At 30.1% G+C, this 26,800-nt stretch overlaps 1 protein-coding gene and 1 long non-coding RNA gene across 2 annotated transcripts in view; one reads left to right on the top strand and one right to left on the bottom strand.

The window, feature by feature from the left end:
• Positions 1 to 26,800, top strand: part of LOC143192947 (neuroligin-4, Y-linked) — an 808,161-nt gene that overhangs the window by 145,040 nt on the left and 636,321 nt on the right. The gene's annotated exons all lie outside the window — the stretch shown is intronic.
• On the bottom strand, positions 22,482 to 24,316 carry LOC143193444 (uncharacterized). The gene is made up of 3 exons (XR_013005024.1): positions 23,407 to 24,316; positions 23,309 to 23,356; positions 22,482 to 23,249 (listed from the first exon to the last, which is right to left on the bottom strand). It is a non-coding gene; the product is annotated as an uncharacterized LOC143193444 (long non-coding RNA).

The raw sequence follows: 26,800 nt of genomic DNA, 5'->3' as shown, positions 1-26,800 counted from the left end.
ACATGTTACATATTAGTTCATATTATAAACAAATAAAAAACTTATTATATAAAACTTACTATATATTTATATATATTTACGACAACGTTAATAATCAGTCGAATGAAAATAAAAATCTGTCATGTTTTTTTTCAAATTTAATTGGTAAGCAGAATGTGACGTTAGAGGTTAATCACATGATGCATATGAAACCCTCAACCAATGATATGCCTTCCCAATAAAATATTTTCTTTACTGGTGTCTACTAAATGGTTATTTAAATTGACCAACGAAATGCAGCGAAACGGCGTTCTCTGCTAAAACCACACAAACCAATCCCTAAATTAGATGTATTAAGTTAACACTCTATATCCTACTCCATGGTAGCGACTGAAACTAGTTTGACGTTTCCAACGCTAACTAATACATAATTTCATAATTCATTCATTCATATTCAATTATATATATATATATATATATATATATATATATATATATATATAATTGGATATGAATTGGAAAGACATTGGAAACTTCGATTTTATGTCTTTTATCAAAACTACAAAAAAGCTACTGTTTTTTCTAATAGCGACTCCCTTAATTTACTTTTTCTTTGTCTCGTACAAAAACGTCCCAAATGATACGGCGGCGTATCGAAGTTCTAAATCTCAACGGACTTAGTGAATTGTAGTACCCCTAGGGGGCGTCGGTAATTAAGGAAGTCAGAAGGAACTCTGGAGAGTGATTAGTTTTACTTCTTTTCTCTTGACGAGTCTTTGATGGCAGATAGATTTACTTTAATCGTGACGTACACTCAAGTGTTTTATGCCGTTAAATCGGAAATAAGGGAATGTCAACATCGGGCCTGAATAAATCTGGAATCAAATTTATTGTTCAAATACTGAGAAGCCCGGGAATTTAATCACCGGGGACATATTTCTTTTGCAACTTTTTCGAATCAAAAGTTTTTTTGTCCAAGTAAATGGAAACTGTTTTTTATGTATTGTAACTAATTAATATATAAAAAAGTTTTAATTAAATATACAGGAGGTTGCATAAATATTGTATAAAGTAGTAGGCGAATAAGTTTGCTGAATTTAATGAGTTTTAGCTACTAAAATTATTGTATTTATATTTCAGAATATTTTCTCTGAGCTTGAATATATCACTAGATTTATTCATATTCATTCCAGTCACTCGATTTTTTTCAAGCATTTACTTAGAGCAAAAAGCTAAATAATAATTGGATACTAATAGTTTCTTGGGCAATCTCTGAGAACGAACTCGCTTCGGATCCAAGGATTTGGCTTCAATCCACTCTCACTTAATTGATATTGATATAGCGATACAGAAGATCCTCGAGAGAGATTATATTCTGAGAAAAATATTTCAAATTAAATTGATTTAATAATGAAATTATTACTTATGTTGTATTATTAGGATACGAAATTGCTCCAAGAAGCTGTGTAGTGCTGTGGTTGAGAACTCTTTATTATGATTTCGAAATAATCTTTAAAAACCATTATGTTCTATGTTCGGTATGCAAATAGGCTATTTTAAGACAATGCTTCTTTGTTTCAAGATGATAGTTATTTTCCGAGGTGTCGAATTGTTGTTGGCTAAACCCATTCCTCTAAACGTTTATTTAAGATGTATCACGAGTTTTCACATATTCATAGTATTGGAATATCTTTCGAACCTAGTCAAGCCACCAATCTATATTTATCTATATTTCTAATCTATATTTGCGATTATTTTTCTTAGAATTCTCAATACCGCAATATTCTTGTCTTAAAAGTTTCGCTATCTAATCACTCGCGAATTTGTTTTCCGTTGCTACTTTAGTTGTAACGGGTTTATAACAAGTGTAAAATCAATCACTCATAGCTTCCAGCGTTGCCACAACCCACCCCGAACTTATATTATACTGTGGTAGATATTTAATATGTTTAGCAATAGAGTACATATGCCCGTTCAATAAAATAGTCAAAAAAATATGTAAAAATTTAAAATTTATTTAAATCCGGAGCGAATTATTTCTTGTATTTGAATATCCTAATTAAAAATAGATAGAATACTCTCTGATTCATCGGAACATATAACAGAATCTAATATTGTTTTATCTAATCTTAATATTCTATAATATTTGATGTGATTTGGTATTATAGGGCCATGTGGCCAAATGCCTGTAAATTTCTTTGAAACATTAGTAATAATAATTAGAGGTTATAAATGCAAATGTTGCATAACCAATATTCTAAATTGATGTGGCAACATTGCGACGTGCTGACGTCATAAGCATTGATAATGTCCATTGGATATTTTACTTGACAGTCTATAGTTAAGGCGGCCTACTACATATAAAGTATATTCAAAATTATTTTGTACAAACGTCATCTAAATTTGTGACGTCGAAACGTCGCAGTGTTGTCGCATCCACTCTGAATAGTTCAGTTGTATTTGATATACGACAAAATTCTCATCTAAATAAAGTAATTAAACAAAAATGTTATTAAGTATAATTTATTTTAACATTATGGTACTTCTAAAAACTAAAGTTAATTATACAGTCACAATTGTTTATAGGTTAGTTATAATCTCTTATCACTACTGTTTTCAAGAATTTTGCATACGTCTAAACCAGACCAACCAGACGATTTTGACAAACTCATTTGTTTAAGCGTTAGTACTAATCAGACAGGATTGCGTCTCTTTTTAACTAGAATAAAATGAGAAGGAAAATATTGTCTGATTCTGAATTTACAAATTGCGACAGGCAATAGATTAAACATCTTGATGACGTATGCACAAAAAACTTTAAATAGAATATACGTAGTATGATATAATATTCAATGGCAAGGAAATAATTAAATAATGATAGAATCTAATATTTAATTAATGATATTTAGTTTAGTATTAGTCTTTACTAAATTTGAACTAAAACTATTAAATTATTTCTGATTTATTATCTTTGTCCTACTATAATTAATGGCTCGTCGGAGTACATCCAATTTTTTCAACTAAGAGCACTTACTACCACATAATGGCATAGGCCCGTAGACATTACTTTTATGCGCAAAACGCATTACTCAAAAAATAAAAACGTTTTATAATACCATGAACGTACAACAACTGCAGTTTTATTTTAGCCGTTTTTAACGTTATTGTTATTTGGAGCTACAGCATGTGCGCTCACGTTATTTTTTATGGTTGCGACGTTATTTGTTCCGCTGTCACATTTGTTTATAATACCATGCAAATATTGGGTCAAATTTACGGTTCGCTGTATCACTCCGGTCGACCAAAACTATGTATATTTCATTATTTTCACTTCTGATGGCCTCAACGCTATATTTCGCTATTAGTTTTGGGTAAATTTGGATTTTACAACTCGGCATTAAATTTGGACGTTTTTGATTGGCCAAAAGGAATTTAGTTTTTATCGTATTTCGGTTTTTTTATAAATGACGTTAATAGCACATCCTTCTGGAACGTAACATTTACTATCAGTCAATTTTGAACCATTTACGTAAGGGTAGATACAAAAAAAACATTATAGCCCTTAGTGGTACAACAACCAGTCCAGTGGGCAATAAGTATTTCTAATGATAACTATTCTGTACCCCACGTGTAAAAAATCACTTAATTAAGTGGCTTTCGGTGTAACATATATTTTTGTATATGTTATTGCTATAACTTGGTACATACCCATCAATCAGATCGGATGGCGTAAACATTTTAATCTAGGTACTTTAATATCATACCGCATTTATTATGATTAGCAAGTACTTTGGGGTGTCATAAAACTCTTTCGAAATACTTAACATGAACACTTATACTGAAGTACACTCCTTATGGATTCTAAAGAAATATTACGCTGTATCAATCTGACAAAGACTCGCAACACTTTATTTTCAACCGCTGCATGGCTACATTATATTTTCTAGCAGTACCCCATATGGAAGTATCGATTCGTACAGCAATACCTTGTTATCTAATGATTATTAGCCCATTATTGAGCGATTACTGGGCTCGATCAGCTTGATATAGTTTAAATATTGTTTGTTCAGTAAGTACGTGCTTATTCCAAGTTAGGCGTTGGTCTAGATCAATACCAAGATAATTCGCATACTGATGATCATGTTCTTCTATGCAGAGTAGAAGTTACATGAGTATATTTTGTTGAAAATGAAACAGTCCTCTTTTGCTTCAATACGCCATGATATGAGTCACACCTGTATTTTATTGAGGTATGTTTGGAGGTTCTTTGATGCTGTCGTTGACGCAGTACTTTGGTGGTAAGACTAGACTGCACTGGCTGGACTCTGTCTGGCAAATCACTTTTATATGGGAGATAAAATATTGATGCAGTATATTGCTCCTGAATATATTAGATGTATTTGAGTGGGTCCAGCGGATGAGATAAGATTTAACTAATTGAAAATAAGAATTGGAGTTTCTTTAATTATTTTGTAAAACTCTGTATATAATTCCTCAAATACTAGGAAAATATTGGTAATAAACTTACAGACTCATAGGAAGTGCGTCTTATTTTAACTAATTTCCAAATGCTATGAAAATAACTCATACCTAATGTGCCAGGTCAATTGACAACAAAATCCCCGGCGTACCATAGTAAAACATATATTTTTGGTAAAATAAGTTTTTTTTTATTCAACATAATTTATCTTCAAGGGTGATGCACTGATTATAGCGACCCTCCAACTTTTTTATAACATTTTTTAGTACGATTTGTCATTTGCTTCAAAATAGGCCTCAGTTTCGGCGATCACCTCTTCATTCGACGAAAATTTCTTCCCAGCGAGCATTTTTTTGAGATTTGAGAACAGGAAAAAGTCGCTGGGGGTCAGATCTGGAGATTACGGTGGATGAGGAAGCAATTCGAAGCCCAATTCATGGGTTTTTGCCATCGTTTTCAGTGACTTGTGACACGGTGCATTATCTTGATGAAGCAGCACTTTCTTTTTCTTCAAATGCGACCGTTTTTCGGCGATTTCGTCCTTCAAACGATCCAATAACGCTATGCAATAGTCGCTGTTGATGGTCCTTCCTTTTCCAAGGTAGTCAATGAAAATTATTCCATACGCATTCTGAAATACAGACATCATAACCTTGCCAGCGGGCTGTTGCGTTTTCCCATGTTTGGAGCTGGTTCATCGTGTGCAGACCACTCGGATGGCTGTCGATTGGAATTCGGAGTGAAATAATGGAGCCATGTTTCATCCATTGTCACATATCGATGCAAAAACTCGGGTTTATTACACTTCATCATCTTCACAGACTGTTCCGAATCATCAACTGGTCCTTGCTTTTGGTCAAAAGTGAGCTCGCGCGTCACCCACTTAGCACAGAGCTTTCTCATACCCAAATATTCGTGAATAATATGATGTACACGTTCAATTGGTATCTTTAGAGTGTCTGCTATTTCATTCAATTTCAATTTAGGGTCATTTAAAATCATTTTGTGGATTTTTTGAATGTTTTCGTCGGTAACAACCTTTTTTGGGAGTCCACTGCGTTGACCATCTTCGGTGCTCATTTGACCACGTCAGAACTTAGCATACCAATCCTTGATGGTTGATTTTCCTGGGGCAGTGTCCTGAAACTCGGCATCAAGCAGAGTTTTTGCTTCAACTGGATATTTTCCTTTCAAAATGCAATATTTTATCAAAAAATTAAATATATTTCTGAAACGTTATAAAAATCATATAATTATTTATAATAAAAAAATATTTTAATTGGTACTTAATTTTAAAATTATTTTTTTAAATATAGATATGTCAAATATCTATATTTTTCTCGGTGGTCGACACCCCTAAGTTGTACATATCAATATAAACCTAATTTTAATTAACTAAATTGGAAAGAGCTACACTTAGAGGAAATATTAATTCAGAACTCATCTTCTGCTTTATCCCGTTCAAGTAAATCCTTAAAGGGCTTTCCTAAAAGCAATATATAGAGGCTATCGTTTTTCTAAAATGGCTGCACCCGAATAGTGTATTAATTTTCGATAAAAAGGAAATCCTCTAAAGATTTAATCTAATCCTGTTATAGATTATATTAAAAATTGTCCGCGAGGTAATTTAAAATAGAAAACGGGCACAAAGGTTAATTTTAGGATATGAAAGTATCAATATTATATTCAAGCAAAAAAGGGAAAATTAATGTGTGTAAATATCTAGGAAAATATTTAAATCAGGTTTTCTTAATACTCGCAAAATCTTACTGATTCCAAATGGGGAGGCATCGGCTTCATGCTTATTTTCCCCCACGAGAATGATAAAAGTTTAACTGTTTTAGAAAGGCGTTCGTTGTCGCATTTGGAGCGATAAATTTACATATAAAAGTGAGTTCAGATATAAAGGAAAATTAGGTTTTAAATCGTATGCATATGTAGAAAAATTAAACTCAAAATGTATTTTAACAATTATTATATCCCAATGGAAAATATTAATAATTTTAGAAAACTATAAGTCTATGCTACATAGATTCGTATGTTATCTATGGTTCAACAAAACTAAAATCAAGTTTAATATGAACTAGTTGTCGCCCTGTGGCTGAAATTTGACCACAATGTATTAAATTAAGTATGTTTCTCTCATCTGAGAATAATAACGCTAATTAAAAAACGATATGTTATTAAAACTTGTTTTCACAGCAGTTCCAATATAAGATGGGAACTGTAATTGATGCATAACATTAATTAAATCAGTAAGTATCTGTAAAAATATGTTAAAATATATACAAACTATCTCAAAAACTAACACTCACTATTATTTTTTAAATTGCATTTAATTACAGCTATTTTTCTATTAACTTTCAATAATTTACAACGTATTAATAAGTACAAATTACTACGCCACTGAACATTATAACTCAGTATATTAAGTAATATTATTTTCAGAGCTGTAGCAACTTCAGCGTATCAAATATAAGTATACATGATATAAAACAGATAATATACGAATAAAAACAACTTTGAAATTGATCGAAATTTTGAAACACTAACGAACACAATTGGGTCATTTATTTTATTCCAATTTGGAGATGTATATTAAAGGAATATATAGACATTTATTATTGTAAAGACAATCATTAAATTAACTATTGAATTTCCTTAGGTCGATAAACTAAAGAATCAAAATAATTGATAAAAAAAATTAATATCAGCCAGTCATATAATAATACACTTGTACTGAGTTTTTTTATATAAGCTATCATAACAAGCTAAACGTGATAAAATTATTATATTTAATTTTCTAATAATATTATTGAATTTACCTATTAAAACAAGCATTGTTCTTTATTGTTACCACAATTTATATTCCAAAGTAGGATAATGTTCAAAATTTACACCATAAATAAATATCGTCTGTAAGTTTTATATTAAAAGAAACTTTCATGATTTTGTTCTGCTAACTGTGCAATATATTATTTTATAGTATATGGCAGGATGTTGTTAAATTTATGGCGTGTTTCGAAAACCCAAGTTTGCTCGCGTTAAACTTAAGTTGCATTGGTGCATGTACCCATCTTGACCTTAATATAAAACTGCACTTCTAAATTTATCTTCTGCCACGTGACTAGTTATTACGATATTGGGGATTTAATCTTTTTCTCTATATAAACCTAGAAGTAAAACGATTGAAACAAAATAAAATATATATAATCGATTGAGTGTTCAGTCTGTTCCAGTTCAATAAAGTATTAATAAGAAGAAATATAATAGTATTTACTTATATAATTAAAGTAAGGTTTTACAGATATATTACTCTGCCCTTTTAACAGGAAAATTTTTCCTTCCAAATGTTTTTGTCGGTGAAACAGTAGATATGAAATGCAGTATATTGAGTATGCTTATATCATGATATAGCATGACTCCTCTCTTGAATAGAACAAAAAACCATTTTCAAAATACTATTAAAGTGTGACTGTCTTCTGTTATATATATTTAATAACGCAACAGAATGGATCTCGAACAATATAGTTTACATAATTTTCTTCTATGTTCGCTGCGATTTCACCATCTAACACTCACATTGTTTTTATCAAGGAATAATAAAATGGTCACATATAAATCGGTAATACTCATCCACTATTTTCTTAGCTATATAAATGCGTAGTGAAAATGAAAAACTAGGGGAGGTCGGACACTTAAAAGTTATATTAATTTACATTTCTTAGTTGGTAATTTATTTTTTTTGCATATGTTACAAAATTATATTATTATTTTTGTATTGTTTGGGCTCGGCACTGACTTCAAAGTGATCAGTTGTTAGTAGTTAAAATAATATTGTAAATAGATAAATAGGTTTAGGTAGGTATTAAGCTAAATTGTGTGTATATATTAGAATAAAAAATAAATGTAGTAGAGAGATTAACCTTTTTAACCTTTTTAAACATTTTTATTTAGTTATTACAACGATTATTATATATCTGTTTTAGTTTATTTTTGTGTTATAACTCTAAATTTGATAACTTTTTAATTTTTAGTGAGTTTCTTATTTATTTTTTGAAGTCAATTCAATTTTTCAATTTTTTTTGTTAAAAATATTTTATTTTTTTTTGTTTTTAGTGTAGCCTGTGGAATTATATTTTTGAACTCTATTTGGTCATTTAGGTGAGTGGCTAACTCTAATTGCTTTAATGAAGAACCTATAAAACATACCTGACAGTATTAATAATCAAATGATAATATTACTTTTATTTTGCAATAAAACAACTTAATTTTATATTTCTAATGCGAAATTTAGTCTCATATCAATTGCCGTTCGAAATTATAATCACTTAACAACTAGCTATAATAAATATTATCTTTATATGCACTAATTAGTGTTTTGTTTAACTTGTACTAAGCTCGGAGAGGTTTATTTGAATAAAAAACTGTAAAATCCACACGTATGGCACCATTTTATTAATACACGCTCAACAATGCCTGATAATTCCTTCAAAGTGCAGCTCGCTTCACATAAATAAATCTTATCCAACTTATTATTAGATTATACTCTATACTAAATCTCTTTTGTAAAATATTTAAACGTTTGTTTAAAGCTTTTTCAAGTTTAAAGGTTGAGTACGTTATAGAGGAAACCTGATCTTTTTACAATAAAGTTCAGACGATTCTGTATATAAAACACAGTTACTAACAGAAATACTATATTATGATAATAATACTTATTTTAATTGAATCTAATTTTGATAAATAAAATGACTAATATTTATTATTAGTATTTATATTAAATACTTTGAACCTAAATATAGTATATACATTAGATAATGATTAAAAACTAATACCATCCTAATAGATGAATTTATAGCTACCTATCCCTAATAATACTAATTCAGGATGCTAATATAAATGCGGGTGGAGAAAAACAACAGTTTATAAGTTATTCTAGAGATAAAGTTAGCGATGTTTCTTTACTCAGTTAAAATTTACTACATTTTCAAAATGAAGCTTTCGAGAAGCTGCAATGTAGGCTCATCGAAAATTGTCTGAACTTTATTATGGTGAGAGCTTAAGTGAACTTCTTTCACCCTTCTTTAATCTATACCCTTATATCATAGTTAAATATTCTGTTTATTATTAGATAATTAATAATGGTATTAAGAGGAAAATTTCTAACGTAAGTCACAAGATTAAGTTTCATTAATAATGATCTGAATGAATCTAACATATAATAATATGAGAAGAAAAATATTGTCTGACTGTAAAACGAATTTATAACTTTCGACAGGCACATATTGATAGCGTAAGTTCACTGCTGTTTTTAATAGACTCTATACACTACCGGTAATATATTAGAAATAAAAAAAATATGCTCTAGTAATTTTTCGTCTGAAGAATGAATCGCCTATGACAATGGCCTGGCTCTTTGTTTTATAAAAAATTTATCATAGTATTAATAGTAGTATTTAAACAGCGTAGGTGACTAAAATTCGATGGATTGATTTATGTTAGACATTGCTAATATGCAAATTGGCTCTTTGAGTTAAATTGTAATTTAAAATTATTGTTTTTATACATCGATAGTATATATAAAATGTCTAATTTAATTTGCACATTTTTATCATAGCTTGTCGCAACTTGCATTGAAATCTTTTCAAAATTACTACATTTAATATGGATGTTACATCTAGAAGTTCATTATGATAGTACAATGTGCCCTTAATGCGTAATTATCTAACTACTCCGTATTGGTATCTAAGAAATTGAATTTTTACATAATATTACTGACTTTGTTAACAATGCTGCAAAAGCCATTATAATGCTACAATAAAGAACGTCTTAATATGCTCTTTAATTTTTAGTCTAAATATAACCTGCATTATTTAAATTATATATTTACAATACAATTTTTCGTTTTTGGATAAAATGGTTTAATTAATTTTATGTACACTAGTTCTACACCTAGTTATGTTAATTATATACATATATATATATATATATATATATATATATATATATATATATATATATATATTTATTATTAAACATAAAAATTCGTTCTGTCCCGTTCTAATCCATTTTTATTAAATCCAAACTTTCTGCTATCAAACTGTTTTTTCAAATTTTCAAATTAGAGGAAACTCATATTTTCTGCTAAATTTCGGACATTCTTTATTTATATGATGTAATTATTTACATTTGGTAATTAGTATATTTTATATTAACACCGTTTATATATCAATTAAGATTCAAGCCATGTAAAATATCTTACTAAATTAGACAAATAATATGGATCCTTATGTGAGGCTACCCTTATTCTAATAGTCACATTATATACAGTATAACATATACAAACCCGTAACATTGTATGTGCTATTTTAAAGGCAAAATAGGAGTTGTAGCACAACCTTAATATTTGGCTGCAAAAAATATATTTATAGATTTCCACAAAACTTCGAAATAAGTACAACTGACAATGATTGAACGAAATTATAATCGTTGGCAACATAACACGCAATTTTTGAAAAACAGTGTACGCTACATTTCCAGATTTTTACATTCAAATACACGAGTTTGTTCGATGAACTAATTATCATAAAACAACTTTTCGTTTTTTTTTGTAGCTTTAATATATATAAAACGTGGATTATAAATCACAAACATAAAAAAATAATACAGAATATTTAAATATAACTATATTGTCATCTAGGTTTCTTTACAAACAATACTATACAATCTGAAAAGGAACAGTCATATGGCTTATGCTAATATAGAAGGCTCTGGGTGTTTTCTGATATGATATTCATGTTGGTCACTTTCCTTGCTTTAGTCTCTGAACTGTCAGTAAAAAAACGGTTGATGTAAATGTAAATTACATTATTTACTATTTAAAATATATACGTTTCTAGCTGATGTTGACTAGACTAAGTACTGTATTATTGCATTATTCTTATTATATTACATTATACATTAGTTTACGACATTATATTTTTAAATAGTCTGTTATCATTCTATTTCAAAACAATAAAAATGTACTATTGAAGCTTATAACGTTTATATTTACCTCATGTAATTAGATGTAATCATAATGCATATTATGGATTGGTTCAGTGACCTAGGACTTCACAAAAATAAAATAAAATAATTACTTAATGAATAACTAGAAATTTAAAAATATATGCAATTTATATTTTCCTCAACAGAATATTTTTCAGTACCAAGTCTTGAAATATGTATGTTTTACAAAATGGCCATTCAAATATTGTTTGAACAAAGCTACCAGCATTCCACAGACAACGCAAGCCAAACTAACTGAAGATGATGGTTTCGAAATTCCAGCATTTGACACGGAAACTGTTAATCTGACAGGATTTTGACTCAGTAGAGTTACCCAGCCAAAGCCGATTAAGGAACGCCTAAAGGGTTTGATGGAATAGCAAATAAACGAATTCCACCTCGGAATTAATAGAACCATTTATCAAATCATTTCAATTAAGCTTTCCTTTTATCCCATATAGCTTTAATGTGCATATTTTAAAACTGAACCTTAAATGAAACGGTGTTAGAATAGCGTGTAAAGGCGGTGAAGGCCTTACGTTTGTAATTTAATTGAATATAAACAGATTATAATATTAAATTAGTTAAAGGTTAAAATTAATGAATATGAACGAAATTTCTTGTGTTACGCACAATTAATTTTCACTAAGTTAAATCCATAATATTCAAAAGAAATATATTGGAGAGTCAATTAAGTATCAGGAGCATCACTTATTCGTAACAGTACTAGTGTTAAAAAATCGACGCCCTTTCATCTCCCACAGCAGCAGATACTAAATTTCGCTATTGAACTGAATTTGATTAGGAAATATCAAAAACAGAGAAATATTTATGCCTAATTAGGCCTACGTTGACTACGAATGAAAAAATATCATCCGAGTGCATTTTTAAAATGATTTTGAATCATATCACCTCTGTGAATGAGACCTGAGTCCTAATAAGAACGCTATGCATCCAACTTCTTGGTCCCGAACTTTGTGTTCAGAAATCGACAATCAAATTGCTAGTCAGTTCTTTGGAATATAAGAGTAGTTTTAGTTATAGATTATCTCCGAACCAATAATAAAATAACTCAATTTCGTGAAAAAAAAAGTGGTTTACAGAGGAAAAAAGCAGTTTTCATCAATATAGCACATCTTAGTCACTTCAAACATTGTTAAAATGACAGAACTAAAATAGAAATTCTTTCAGCAACTACCTTATTTATTAGACTTAGTTACTTTCCAGCTTTTCCAACGTCTCAAAGAACTAATTCTCGGAAAACAATTTTCTAAGTAATTAACTAAGGGATATTAGCTAAAAGAAAATCTTATTAATATGTCTATAAATCATTATAAAATATACTTATCGACTCCACTCCAATACATTTCTTTACAGATTTTGTGGTATGCTCTTGATACTAATACTAACGCTACATTTTAGATCTGAAAGAAATTATGCCTTGTCCCCAATATGGCTCTAAATGAAATCAGACTCTTTTGGTTTTGTCACTTTTCAATTACTTTTAACTCAACGGTAGAATGATACCAAATATTCAATTCGTAATAATAATTTAATAGTACCATAAAATTTTTGATAACACTAAGCTTTTTATTATCTTTTTTGAATTTCTTCTTTATTGTGAGTCATATTTGCAATAACGCAATATTTTATTGTAGATATTTCATGTTTTCATTTTGGGTTGGATTGAAAATCCCAATATAAAAGTTTTATACATTGAATCATATGATAATAATTCATTTTGTTTTCTTTATTACAGAACAGGTTATCAAAAATATGCGTTACGATATTAGGATACTTCTTGTAATATATGAGATAAGTTTATGTAACATATGAAAAGTTTTTAACAGTTCACATACCCGGAATATTATCCCTACACTTATTTTCCCGTTTACTAGTTCTTTTATGTGCACTATATCACTAAAACTCCATTGCTTATAGGTGATATTAATTATTTATATCATTTATAATCAATAAAAGTTTAAGAATTTCAGTAACTGCAGTTGAAGAATATTCTATTAAGTATTCCACATATAACGCATTAAGAAATGATTATATTTCATTCATATCAATAATGCGTTCAAATACAGGAAATTTATAAGATCTTCAATAATATTCCTTGTTCCTGCCTCGAGTGGTTATCTCTCTGATTTTCTGGTTGTGCCATCTCCGCATCTAATGGAAATTCTGAGTATGGTTTAACGTAAAACCAGAACGTCGTAAATATTTATTAACAAATAAATGCGGAATAAGAAAGACGCTATTGTATACTGTACATATATTTGCAAGTGTAATTATACTATAATATAATATATATATATATATATATATATGTTATATAGGATATAATATATATAGTAGGTTGTTCAATAAGTTCGAGCAGCACTATCTATTTCGCCTCTCTTCAGAACATAACCAAAATTTCATTAATTTGTAATTAATGGGAAAACGCCGCAATTAATGCGTATAATGTGTCTTTTTAGCTACCAATAGAACAGAACAATTATTGCAGTGCCACTTGAAGAATAATGTGCATCATTTTACTATATCGCATAACACATTACAAGGAAATGAACAAGATGTTTTATATCATTGGCTAATTGAACACATGAGCACTTAAATTAAATGACATATTTCAATTTAGTTTAGCTATGTTGATGTCTTTGTTGTTTAAAGATCCATATTTCGATGTAGATTAAATTTAGGTAACAATAGAGATTCCATTATTTTTTAAGCTCTTCCTTCTTGAAATTCATAATCAGCCCGATATGATAACATTTATTGATATTTTAATACAATTAATATAATTGGAAGCTCTTAACATTAACGCAAAAAGACATACTTGTACCAATGGAATGTTGCTTTAATTTACTACATATTTTTTTCACTAATTAATCCAAAATAATGGATAAAAATAGATGAAGGGAAACGTTAAAAAAAACATTGACCTCAAATATTGCAATATCGAAGTGACATCATCGATATATTTAATTGTGTATATTCACACATTATTGGCGTATATCCTCTGGGTTTTGGGGTTTTCACTGTTTCTATGTATTCTAAGTATACACTCAATTTAAGGAGCACCAAGATTATTTGCAAAACTTAATTTCCTAAATTCTTATATATTAATACATTCTCTATCATCAAAAGAAAAGGAAATAAATAAGATTCAATATTTTATTTTAAAGGCTTCCCAGAAAACAAATATTTGGTGTTTTAAAATCTAAAGTTCTTTGATTATGAATTATATATCCGAAATGTAGCAATTATAGCGGTTGATGTATTTTTAACTAATATTGATTAGAATCTTACATGAAGCAACAACAATGTCATGGTTGGAAAGAAGATTATTGTATATCATTGACTATGAACTTCAAAACACCTACAGAATTACTTTCTCTAACTCTCGTTCCGTCTATTGATCATATTGCATGTTTCTCTTTTTCTATAATAATATTATTATCAAACAACACATAATTAATTAATATTGTAAAACATAAATTATAATTGATGGATCCGATTAAAAGTACTATGGTTTAGTTGATTTGAATAAAGTTTTAAATACAAAAAACTTGGCGATCAAATAACATATATCTATAATATTGCCGTAATTTTTTTAGGAATTTCAGAAAAACTATAATGTGCTATCTTCAAAATCCATAAATACGGCAAGTAGGTAAACCAAATAAAATAATGCTCAATGTAATAAAAGTATTTATTAGTAGGCAATAAATTAAACCATTTAATAAAACGCCGTCAAAATATCAATATCTGATTTATAGGTAGAACTTGTTAAAAGTATTAATTTTAATGAACGGAACTTTCTTTCGTTATATTAAATTTAATTAGGTAGTTTACTTGAGCCTGATTAAATTTATCATCATTTGGAAAGGTCAAAAGTCAACTTCATTTAAATTTTTTTGAAACTATTTACTTTTAAATTGGAAAGAAAAAAATATGAATTGAACCGGAAATTGAATTGAGAAAAATAATTTATAATATAACATAGTGTTATTTCTGTAGAACATGTTCCAGATATCAAACCAAAATAAGCAACGCACACTTGTACATATGAGGGGGATTATAAAATTCTATTCGGTCTGCATTTGCGGGTGAAATCATCGCCGTGAAATGGCAACGGTTATTTCAGTTCAAAACCGTATGGTGTAATTGGCCTACAATTCGTAGCGTACGTCTGTTTCATGTAGTGAAGCGCCAGCAAAGCTTGTGATTCGGAATTTACAGCGAAGAGCAAAATGTAATATTGCTACGCTAATTAGGCAAAGAGCAGTGCTTGTAATATTACGGCTGCGTAAAATATGTCGAAAAGTCTGAAACGAAATCCAAGTTGAAAACATCTGCGCCTTCTAGAAATGAAAATATCTCCTGCGTTCTTACCTGTTTTTTTAATCAAAAATGTGTTCTTTTTACGTAAGATTTTTTTATTGAAATAAGCAATTCATAATATTAAATGACCATTTGTTGTATATGTATAAATACGCATACGTGGTTACGATCTCACAAGAGACTGGAACCATTTCGAGAAAAATATAGAGTTAGTAAATATGCGAGTTATTCCACACTATTAAACAATTTATAGTGTTAATTAAGACCCAGTAGTGTATTAACACAGTAACTTAACACTGCCTATCTAGGAAGACCTATTGGTCCTTACTTAGTCTCTAATAAAATAAATATTAGTAGCACTTTTTAATATTTTTATCATTAGTACACTTCACTAAACAACTATACAAGATCACATGCTTTGGTTTTATTAAGTTTGCATCCTAGTTCACTGTTGTCCAAGATTTGTAGTACTTCGATGTTTATATAGGAGTCGCTACATTAATGAAACCACTCGTTGAATTTTTATAGTAATTTAATGTCAACCAACCACAAAGTTATTTGGTGGACATGTGATTGACATGGATGACAAGAAAATTAACATTGAAAGTATCTTATCATTGATTAAAGTCATTCATAAAGTTAGGAAAAATGTGACTTAGACAGTTTATGCCATATTTAAAATGTAAATATTGCCCATTGGTTTTTTGTCAAAGAGCAAATCTTTCTTGTACAGTTTAGGAAGAAACTATATTAAAGTTTATGGAAAGTTATATTTAACTAAGGTTATGATGTCGTAGTTGGTACGCTAAAATGTATATTGTTCCAATATTTTAGAGGACATCTATGAAGAACTAGTACTTACAATTTTCTTGTCGCAGTCAAGTAGAACCTGTTCATTTGCAGGTTTTTTCCGACTACCAAAATTTTTATGATATTTCCACTGAATTGCCATGATTTAACCATGTCTTACCTCGCCTTTTCGCTGCTGTTAAAGCAAGATGTTACGAAACATTATTATGAATTGTATTTACACATTTACTGATTTAGGATTGTTTTATATTTAGTCCGCAGTTTCAAGATTAAGTATGTTGTAACTTTTGTTATGCTGTCTATCAGTCTAACTAATTACTGCGTGATCTCAAGACTCAATGGTAGGAAAATTTTCCATATACTCTTTAATACTGTGGTCTCCATGTTTGTTCTAGCAAATATGTAGTAACGCTCAGAATCATTCGTATCTTAAAATATCTTATGAGTTTTTCCTATGCTGCCTATCCAGAGCTAATAGGGGTTAATTCTTCGACGAATAAGCATATTTCGATTTCATGTCTCAGGTCTACATATTTGTCTTATGCAGATCGCAACTATATTGGTACAATGATACGCATGCTTAAAACTAGTTTTATCGTGATTTTTGTCATTAAAATAATAATTTGGTGATTGGTGGTGTGGATAGATTGGGGAGTCATGACTATTTTCATGAGTATTTTGTAATATAATGAATAAATTTTGAAAGAAATATTCGTTTAAAATATATTAATCAATTTTGGTTACTTACATTATATTTTATTTTATACAGAGTATAATATCACCTAGTCATTAATTTTCGATACCCGTACAAGATTTTGCTAAATATTTATCTAAAAAGTTTCTTTACCATCAACCATCCTGGGCATCAACACTTTTTGTTCCTGAGAAGTACGAGATCATTTATCAAATCCGAACAACACGTGTTACTTTTGTTTTTCGTTTTATGCAGTCTCTTTAACATCGATCCATTAATCTTTTCGCTAGTTCTAGTTATAAAAGTGTGATACTGCCCTAAAACTCTTATTATCGACGGAAAAATTAATCTTTATACATACAGGGAGTTTCACTTTAATTCATACAATTTTGATCCTTTGTCTAGAACATACTAAATATTATAAATAATGGTTCTCATGATTTGCAATTTTATTTTCATTAAAAATTAAGACTGGGTATCTTTAATAGCTTTTCAGATATTTTCAGTAACAAAATTTATAATCTATATAGCGTATTACATTAAGGAGGTATTTTAGTCTAGATATTTGAAAATAATACATTTTTCTATAAATACTTCTGTCGCATAAAAGTAAAATAAGCCAAAATATATTTTTTTTTACTTTGATACGATAGAAGAGTATATAGCGAAAGCCCAAACCAAATTTCATCTAAATCTGCTCCGCGGAATTTGATATATCATGTCAAATGTAACGAAAAAGTAGTTTGGTGAAACACATTTTTAAAGTTTCATTTTTAGATGCGTCACTAAACAAACGACAACCGCTATATCTCCGAACATAATTTAATTTTTGAACAGTCCTCTTGAGAGCATATATATATAAGTTTGAGAATATAAAAATAATATTATTAGAAATTTGCAATGGAAGGAAAGTACTCGAGCGGGTTTAAGGCGTATAATAAAATACTTTTTTAAATAATAAAAATATAAATGAGGACAATGACATATATTAAGTGAGACAATAAGCGCGTAAATATAAAGTGGACTATTATTATTATAAGGAGATGTAATGCGGTGTATCAAAGAATGTGTCTTCGACGTCCTAAAAGCAGCGTCGTTACATAACAGGTCAATGGGAAAGTCCCCAGCCTACCATAGTAAAATACATTTTTTTGGCAAAATTAGTTTTTTTATTTAGCATAATTCCCTTCAAGGGTGATACACTGATTATAGCGACCCTTCAACTTTTCGATACCATTTTGGTAATATATTTGTCCTTTGCTTCAAAATAGGGCTCAGTTTCGGCGATCACATCTTCATTCGACGAAAGTTTCTTCCCAGCGAGCATTATTTTGAGATCTGAGAACAGGAAATGGTAGCTGGGGGCTAGATCTGGAGAATACGGTGAACGAGGAAGCAATACGAAGGCTAGTTCATGGATTTTTGCCACCGTTTTCACTGACTTGTGACATGGTGCATTGTCTTGGTGAACCTGCACTTTCTTTTTCTTCAAATGCGGATTTTTTTCGGCGATTTAGTCCTTCAAACATTCCAATTACACTATGTAATAGCCGCTGTTGATGGTCCTCCCCTTTTCAAGGTAGTCAGTGAAAATTATTCCATGCACCTCACAAAATACAGATGCCATAACCTTGCCAGCCGACTGTTGCGTTTTCCCACGCTTTTGAGCGGGTTCATCGTGTGCAGTCCACTCGGATGACTGTCAACTAGACTTAGGAGTGAGATGATGAAGCCAATTCACGAGTTTCAAGATTCACGAGTTTCAAGAGTTTCATCCATTCTCACACATCGACGCAAAAACTCGGGTTTATTGCACTTGATCATCTTCAAACACTACTCCGAATCATCAACTCGTCGTTGAGCTCGCGCGGCACCCATTTTGCACACAGCTTTCTCATACCCAAATATTCTTGACTGATATGATATACACGTTCAGTCGATATCTTTAGAGTGTATGCTATTTCATTCAATTTCAATTTACGGTAATTCAAAATCATTTTGTGGATTTTTTAAATGTTTTCGTGGGTAACAACCTCTTTTGTGCGTCCACTGCGTTCACCGTTTTCGGTCGTCATTTCACCACGTCTAAACTTAGCATATCAATCCTTGATGGTAGATTTTGCTGGGGCAGTGGCCGGAAACTCGGCATCAAGGCAAGTTTTTGCTTCAACTGTAGTTTTTCCCTTCTAAAAGCAATATATTTTCAACACGCGAAATTCCTTTTTATCCATTTTCTTCACAATAACAAAAGTTACTTCACTCGAAATGCTATAATTTACATACTAATGATCCGATTGTCAAATTTATACACGCATTTTTTGAGGGTTAGAGCTAATTAAAGACATATGGATTTAATTCCAGTAGCGCCATCTATGTGTCAGGCCGGGGACTTTTCAATTAATCTGTTATTTGAACCGAAGGATGGCAGTGGTTCAATCCTGGATCGTTAACAAGATATTTTTTCAAATTTCTAGACTAGACCCTTATAATAGTCCCAAAGATTTTCGTGGATTTGGAATTGTTCAATCACTATTACAGATGTTACAGAGGACAAAACAATTACATTTACCGGTGTTAAGCATTTTGCGGATTTAGTTTAGATAATGTGATAAATATTACAGCTTATTACTTTTAATATGAACTTTATATTTTATGATTTTTAATGGTTATATTTTTAATTAATATTAAATGCTTGTAAAGCAAAATTTTCTGGAGAAGCTGAGTTCGGCGAAAATATATAATACATAAATTAGCGTAAAAAATCAGGAAAACTTTTTGTTCGAAACATTAACAGCATTATCTTTATTTATCTTCGTTTGAAATAAATTTGAGTACGTCGCATACAGCAGCTCGTTTTGCTCGTGCGGATATGTGACTCCCAACATTTCGACACCTAATTGGGACTCATGTGGGGATTTACATTTCCCGCGCCCTACTCTGAATCGATTCGAAAAGTGTAAACAAATCTCTCTTGCCGAGCACAGTATGCGCCTGTGTGTAAAAGGGGCCTCAATTTAATTTGCTTTTTTTATGCAGACGGGTCCGCGTTTGTTGTAGTAAAATATTCAATATGCCAGAGTGGGTGAGCCTTGGGATGTACAGGTTTACTGTTTAATATATTAGAAATCAGGTTTTTTTAAAGCCTCCCGTCGATAATTTTACGAAAAACCCTAAAAATGAATCATGGAATATATATCACTAAATATAAGACATCTAATTAATCACATAATAAGCTGAATAGAGTACTGTTGTGTTTAAATAATTTTTTTTCTAATTTAATTAAGAAAATCACTTTTTGTTTTAGAAATTTGACTTTCTTCATTATCATATTCTCCATGCAATTTGCTGGTGACTGAGGCTGATTTGTACTTACTCTCAAAACTTTTGCTCCTGTTTCGCCAATCACTCCGATGTAATTAATAAATTGATAATTCGTTCAATTTAACCATAGTTTGCTTTATCTTGGTGATATAGAAAATAGAGTAAAAGTTATTTCACTAAAATTAATTTATCTTGGAGCTAAACATTTGGAATCACCATATTCATAGCATAATTACCTTTGTTGAATGTTTCCTATTGCAGAAGTAAAATAACAAATATAATCCTCTAGAGACTTCATTTTCAGTTAAATTCAATTCAATGTAGTGATAGTAGAATACGAATGACGCTAGCTTTATATCTAGACCGTTACCTTCCAAGCAAGACGCTCTAGAATGATTTGATTACTTGATATATGTGACTTTAAATGATTATGAGAGAAAAAACCAAAATTATTATTCTACAGGAAAACATTTCCAATATATTGATCTATTTAGTTAAATATTTTGTTACTTGTTAATATATTTTGGTATTGCCTGTCAACGCTGCTCAGACTTTGCAGCTGCCAACGGTGATTGCGAACCATGAATTCCTCTCATCGAAAGCCCCTAAGTGACACACACTTGGTTATTGTGTATTAACCGTTGGCAATACGTGAAGTCCATCCATTGGCGAAGGACCAACGTGACGATTATCTTATATAATATCCGTTCTTACCCAGTCCGATTATAGGCGTAGAGATGATGATTATTTATCTATATTTAGAATAGGATTGGAATTCACGACTCTCCTGGCAGCTCGACAAGTTTCTAATATACGTCGCCACCAATACTACCTATTCAAGATATTCCCAAATTTCAAACAATATAATTTCTAAGTTTCCAAAGAAGATGTTAATTATGCTAATAAATTACGTGAAGGTTGTATCGAATCAAATCGTATGTATGATAACAGTTGAATTATTAGTCATTTTGTATCAGTATATATTGTTTCCTTCTTCTCTATGTTTGTTTCGGGTATCTACGCCAATAAGGGGTCACATGTAATATTGAACAAATCTACATGGAGAGCTTGGATCTGAAGATTTTCTGATTTCTACGTATTCATTTCACACAAAGGCATATAATCTAACATAGGTATAGCCTGAAAAGAGAAAGAGTTCTTCTGACATGGTGATCCAGTGCTGTCAGAAAGATGGAGAAACTGGTGGATATCGATTGAAAATACTTTAGATTAATAATACATATTTTAGTTTCGGATAAATCCTCTATTTTTGATAACTAATGGGGCACTAATTATATGGATAACCGGATAACTAATTTGTATGTATATTATTCCCATAATAATCTTGCTTATAAAATTATTATTAACAAGTTATAAATATGACGGATCTCAAAACTGCACCTTCCGTCAGTTCAAACTGTCAATAAAAACATGGAGTGATATGAATCGGAGGTCATAATTATGGTTCTATAGTTCTTAGATTCTTTATAGTCAGTTCAAAACAGTAGTGACACACTTGACCTGTCAAAACGTCGCAATGTTGCCGCAGCTACTCTGAGTTTTAGTACATATTCGCTCTGACATAACAAAATTCTAATCTAAATAAAATAATCAAACAAAAATATTATGTGTTATAATTTATTTTAATATTATAGTACATATAATTCATATATTATTGTAGAACTTAAAACTACAATTAATTATACAGCCACAACAATTTATAGGTTAGAGTTGTTTTATTATATACACATTGAACTTTTTTCTATACTAGTATAGGTAGTATAGTATAGAGTTCTAGGTGTTTTTTTATATAGTGGTATCCCCGGAGGGTCTAATCCATCTAATTAACAATTGTATATCCGAGTAATGTTTTTTACTGTCATCAGATAGCATATTTGTGTTTTACGCTTTGTTCTTGTTTCCTCCAATGTAATGTTTATATTAATGCCATTAAGATGTTACTATATTTTTTACTCCTTAGTTTGCCCTGTTACTATCTGTATACATATTTCTTGATAAAACTACATTAAAATCACTGCATTCTCCTTAATGCATTTGCCGTATCTGCAAAACAGTTAGTACTATTTCTAACCTCATAAATTTTAAACAAACGTTTATGTATACTCTGAACAATAACATACATGCTAACCAAGCTTTCACACTCTATAATACAATTTCCTACAATTAAAGTATAAATTTAAATATTAAAGTATCTTGGTAATTGTCAGCATTGAATCATAAACCAACATTCTTAAAGTTTTTTTCAATCACTGCCACTTTCAGAAACACTAACCAAGTTAATAACCAAGCTGTTTATTTTCAATCTATCAAGAACTTGCTAAAGATTCTATCATTTGTCAATCGAGCTTACACAAACCAAATGTGTTATTTTCGACAATGACTCTTTCCTCCTCCACCTGAATATATATTATAATAATTATTTGCAATACCCCATATCAACTCAATTGGATTAAAAACACAGTGAGTGAGAGAGGAAGACGTAATACTCTGTGGCCTTAACATTCAGTAATCTGATCGACCATGTGTCTTTTCTCAGGCTTATTTCTAAAAAAGTATTACATAGAATTACATAAATTGCAATTAAATATTTCATTTATATTTACCAAGTAACAATTTGAAATAATTTATGCTTTAACATGGTTTCCTCGAAACTTAAGAAATAACTGTATTAAATTATGTTTCGATTGAAAAAACTACTTACTGTTTTTATAAATCCCTATATATGCTGAAACAACAAGCTGATCTTGATTCGTCACCTCTTTGGCATATACACGATTTCTTTTTGGTGTGGCGACCGCCACGACCCATTAGGCCACCACGCATTCACCTACAACAAGTTTAAAGGTTGGAAACGCCAGTGGATTGGTACCGTGCAGTTCCAGGCTATAAAAGACCATCACGTCGACGTCTCGCTCTCTTCTCTTTTCTTTTCTCCACCCCCTTGTAACAGTACCACTTCCACACTGCTACCGTAGTTCCTTCGTCTTAACCTAATATCCTGTCAATTCTCCCGTCGATCACATGTATCATTTAATATCGAAATAAATCAGTATTTTTTCTAGCAGTGATTTTAGTTCTCATGCAAATTCCTTCCAAAAATAGTAGTGAGTGTTCGGACAAACAATCGCATCGACAGCCATACATTTCGACCGACTGACCGACCCGACGAATATTCCTATATTGGTAAATTTAAGGTTATATTGTTTTTTGTATTTTGAGATATTTTAGTGTGGCTGCAACGCGCAAAAATTTTTTTCAATAAATACCGCGACGATTTAAAATTTATTAAAACAAAACATTAAAACAACGTTTGTCGGCTTATAACCTGTAATCATAATATTTTGAAGAATTTTGCATACGTTTGACAAACGGTCAACTTTTGCAGGCTCATTCGGTTACATGTTCGAATTTGTCTAACAGCATTCTATCTGTTTAAATAGAATAAAATGAAAAGGAATGTATTATCTGACTGTAAAACGAATTTTCAACTTTTGGCAGACACCTATTAGTCACGTGTGTTATTACTGTTTTGAATTGACTATATATTATACGTATAAGTATATTGTACACGATAAAAGAAGATATATTAATAAATACCTTGAAATCGCAGACATTATATTATAATACTGATCAATAAGAGAACGCTAGCAACGAACGAAAATGATATGACATTCGAACCTCCCTGTCCGTATTGTTGTATAGCAACATTCCGATACCTAATTTGACCTCACGTGGGGAATTACGTTTTCTTCCCCTTTTCATCGAATCGATTCGACTATATCCAGACAAATCTCTTACCACTCTCAGCATGCTTCTTTATATAAAAGGAATCTCAATATAATTTGTTTTTCTCGTATACACCAAAGTATGACTACTGCTTTCTTTGAACAATATTTATAATTAGTAGTAATGGAATGATTAAAATGTCTTTCTAGAAAAAGATGAATTAATTTGCATATTGAGTAAGAATAATTTATTTTATGATTTTTAAGAGTGTGTAAAATATATTTCCTCGTATCACAGACATGAACATTATTTAGATGTTTATCCATATTCCAATCTAAAAAATCTTTGTAGAGTAGCAAGTACCTTAATTATTATTATTAATCGACCATTCAATTATTGTGTTGAGTCTCAACATCAAGCTATTATTTAAATGTATTTCAAATATTTATTATTTCGTGGCTATTTTTAGGTGTATTTACCTTGCTGTTTCAAATAAAAATATATTACGTATGTCCTTAGATAACAAGATTATTATATACAGAGTGATACTATATGCAATGACAAAATTTGTTCTGAATGATTTATGAATTTAGTCCAGTAACAACATTGTTATCTTGGAATATTGTTAGTGTCAGTGCCAAACTGTGGCCACGTTAACTTTACAGTAGAAAACCCAAAAGCAGTGTCGTTATTATCTTGGTAACATAATTTAAAATACAATTGCTTAATATTTTTGCTATAATACAAAATAACTTGCAGGAGCACCTAAAACACCTTGAATACAAACAATTGTAGAAGCAGAATTAGATGTTTATCCATGTTTCAATCTAAAAAAATCTTATTAGAGTAGCAAATACCTTAATTATTATTATTAATCGACCATTCAATTATTGTGTTGAGTCTCAACATCAAGCTATTATTTAAATGTATTTCAAATATTTATTATTTCGTGGCTATTTTTAGGTGTATTTACCTTGCTGTTTCAAATAAAAATATATTACGTATGTCCTTAGATAACAAGATTATTATATACAGAGTGATACTATATGCAATGACGAAATTTGTTCTGAATGGTTTATGAATTTAGTCCAGTAACAACATTGTTATCTTGGAATATTGTTAGTGTCAGTGCCAAACTGTGGCCACGTTAACTTTACAGTAGAAAACCCAAAAGCAGTGTCGTTATTATCTTGGTAACATAATTTAAAATACAATTGCTTAATATTTTTGCTATAATACAAAATAACTTGCAGGATCACCTAAAACACCTTGAATACAAACAATTGTAGAAACAGAATTAGATGTTTATCCATGTTTCAATCTAAAAAAATCTTATTAGAGTAGCAAATACCTTAATTATTATTATTAATCGACCATTCAATTATTGTGTTGAGTCTCAACATCAAGCTATTATTTAAATGTATTTCAAATATTTATTATTTCGTGGCTATTTTTAGGTGTATTTACCTTGCTGTTTCAAATAAAAATATATTACGTATGTCCTTAGATAACAAGATTATTATATACAGAGTGATACTATATGCAATGACGAAATTTGTTCTGAATGGTTTATGAATTTAGTCCAGTAACAACATTGTTATCTTGGAATATTGTTAGTGTCAGTGCCAAACTGTGACCACGTTAACTTTATAGTAGAAAATCCAAAAGCAGTGTCGTCATTATCTTGGTAACATAATTTAAAATCCAATTGCTTAATATTTTTGCTATAATACAAAATAACTTGCCAGGAGCACCTAAAACACCTTGAATACAAACAATTTTAGAAACAGAATCAGCAGGGGAACAATGGTGTGAATATTAGAAATGTGAACCCAATTAATAAGAGCAGTTATTTATGTGAAGGAGTTATTGAATATATTAGAAAGGTTTTTGAAAGAGCCAATCACAGAGAAATATGTTAATACCTCGATTCAAAATAATATTATTGATTTTTTTCTTATTTTTACCCCGGATATATGAAATATTTATTTGGAATTTATCAAGGGATGAATCTTAAACCCCATCTTTAAAGTTGTCATTGGAGTGTCGATGGTAATTAATGCCAATTCTTGTATTAGTTTAGTGGAGTTCTTAGAAACGTACACAAATTTCTTTAACGAGAAATTAGTTTCATTGACTAGGAAAACAATTCAACAAATTGGTTTTTGCTATTCATAGTGGCATGACGCGATATCTCTTTAAAATATGTTTGTAATATAATTGAATATAATTACAATCAGCAATCATAGTCACTAGATTGTTACGAAAATATATGGAAAGGTTTAAATGACAAATCCTACATCACATACTGTATTCATCAGACTTTTCTTATTAAAACCTCTCATTTATTTTTTCTTCTTGGAGATTCA

This window comes from Rhynchophorus ferrugineus, unplaced genomic scaffold, assembly GCF_030347505.1.
Source record: "Rhynchophorus ferrugineus isolate W39M unplaced genomic scaffold, kcgeb_rfMv2 rfM3, whole genome shotgun sequence".
Lineage (NCBI taxonomy): Eukaryota > Metazoa > Arthropoda > Insecta > Coleoptera > Curculionidae > Rhynchophorus > Rhynchophorus ferrugineus.
Note: the sequence above shows the minus strand (reverse complement) of the source record. Positions and strands in the feature narration are given on the sequence as shown.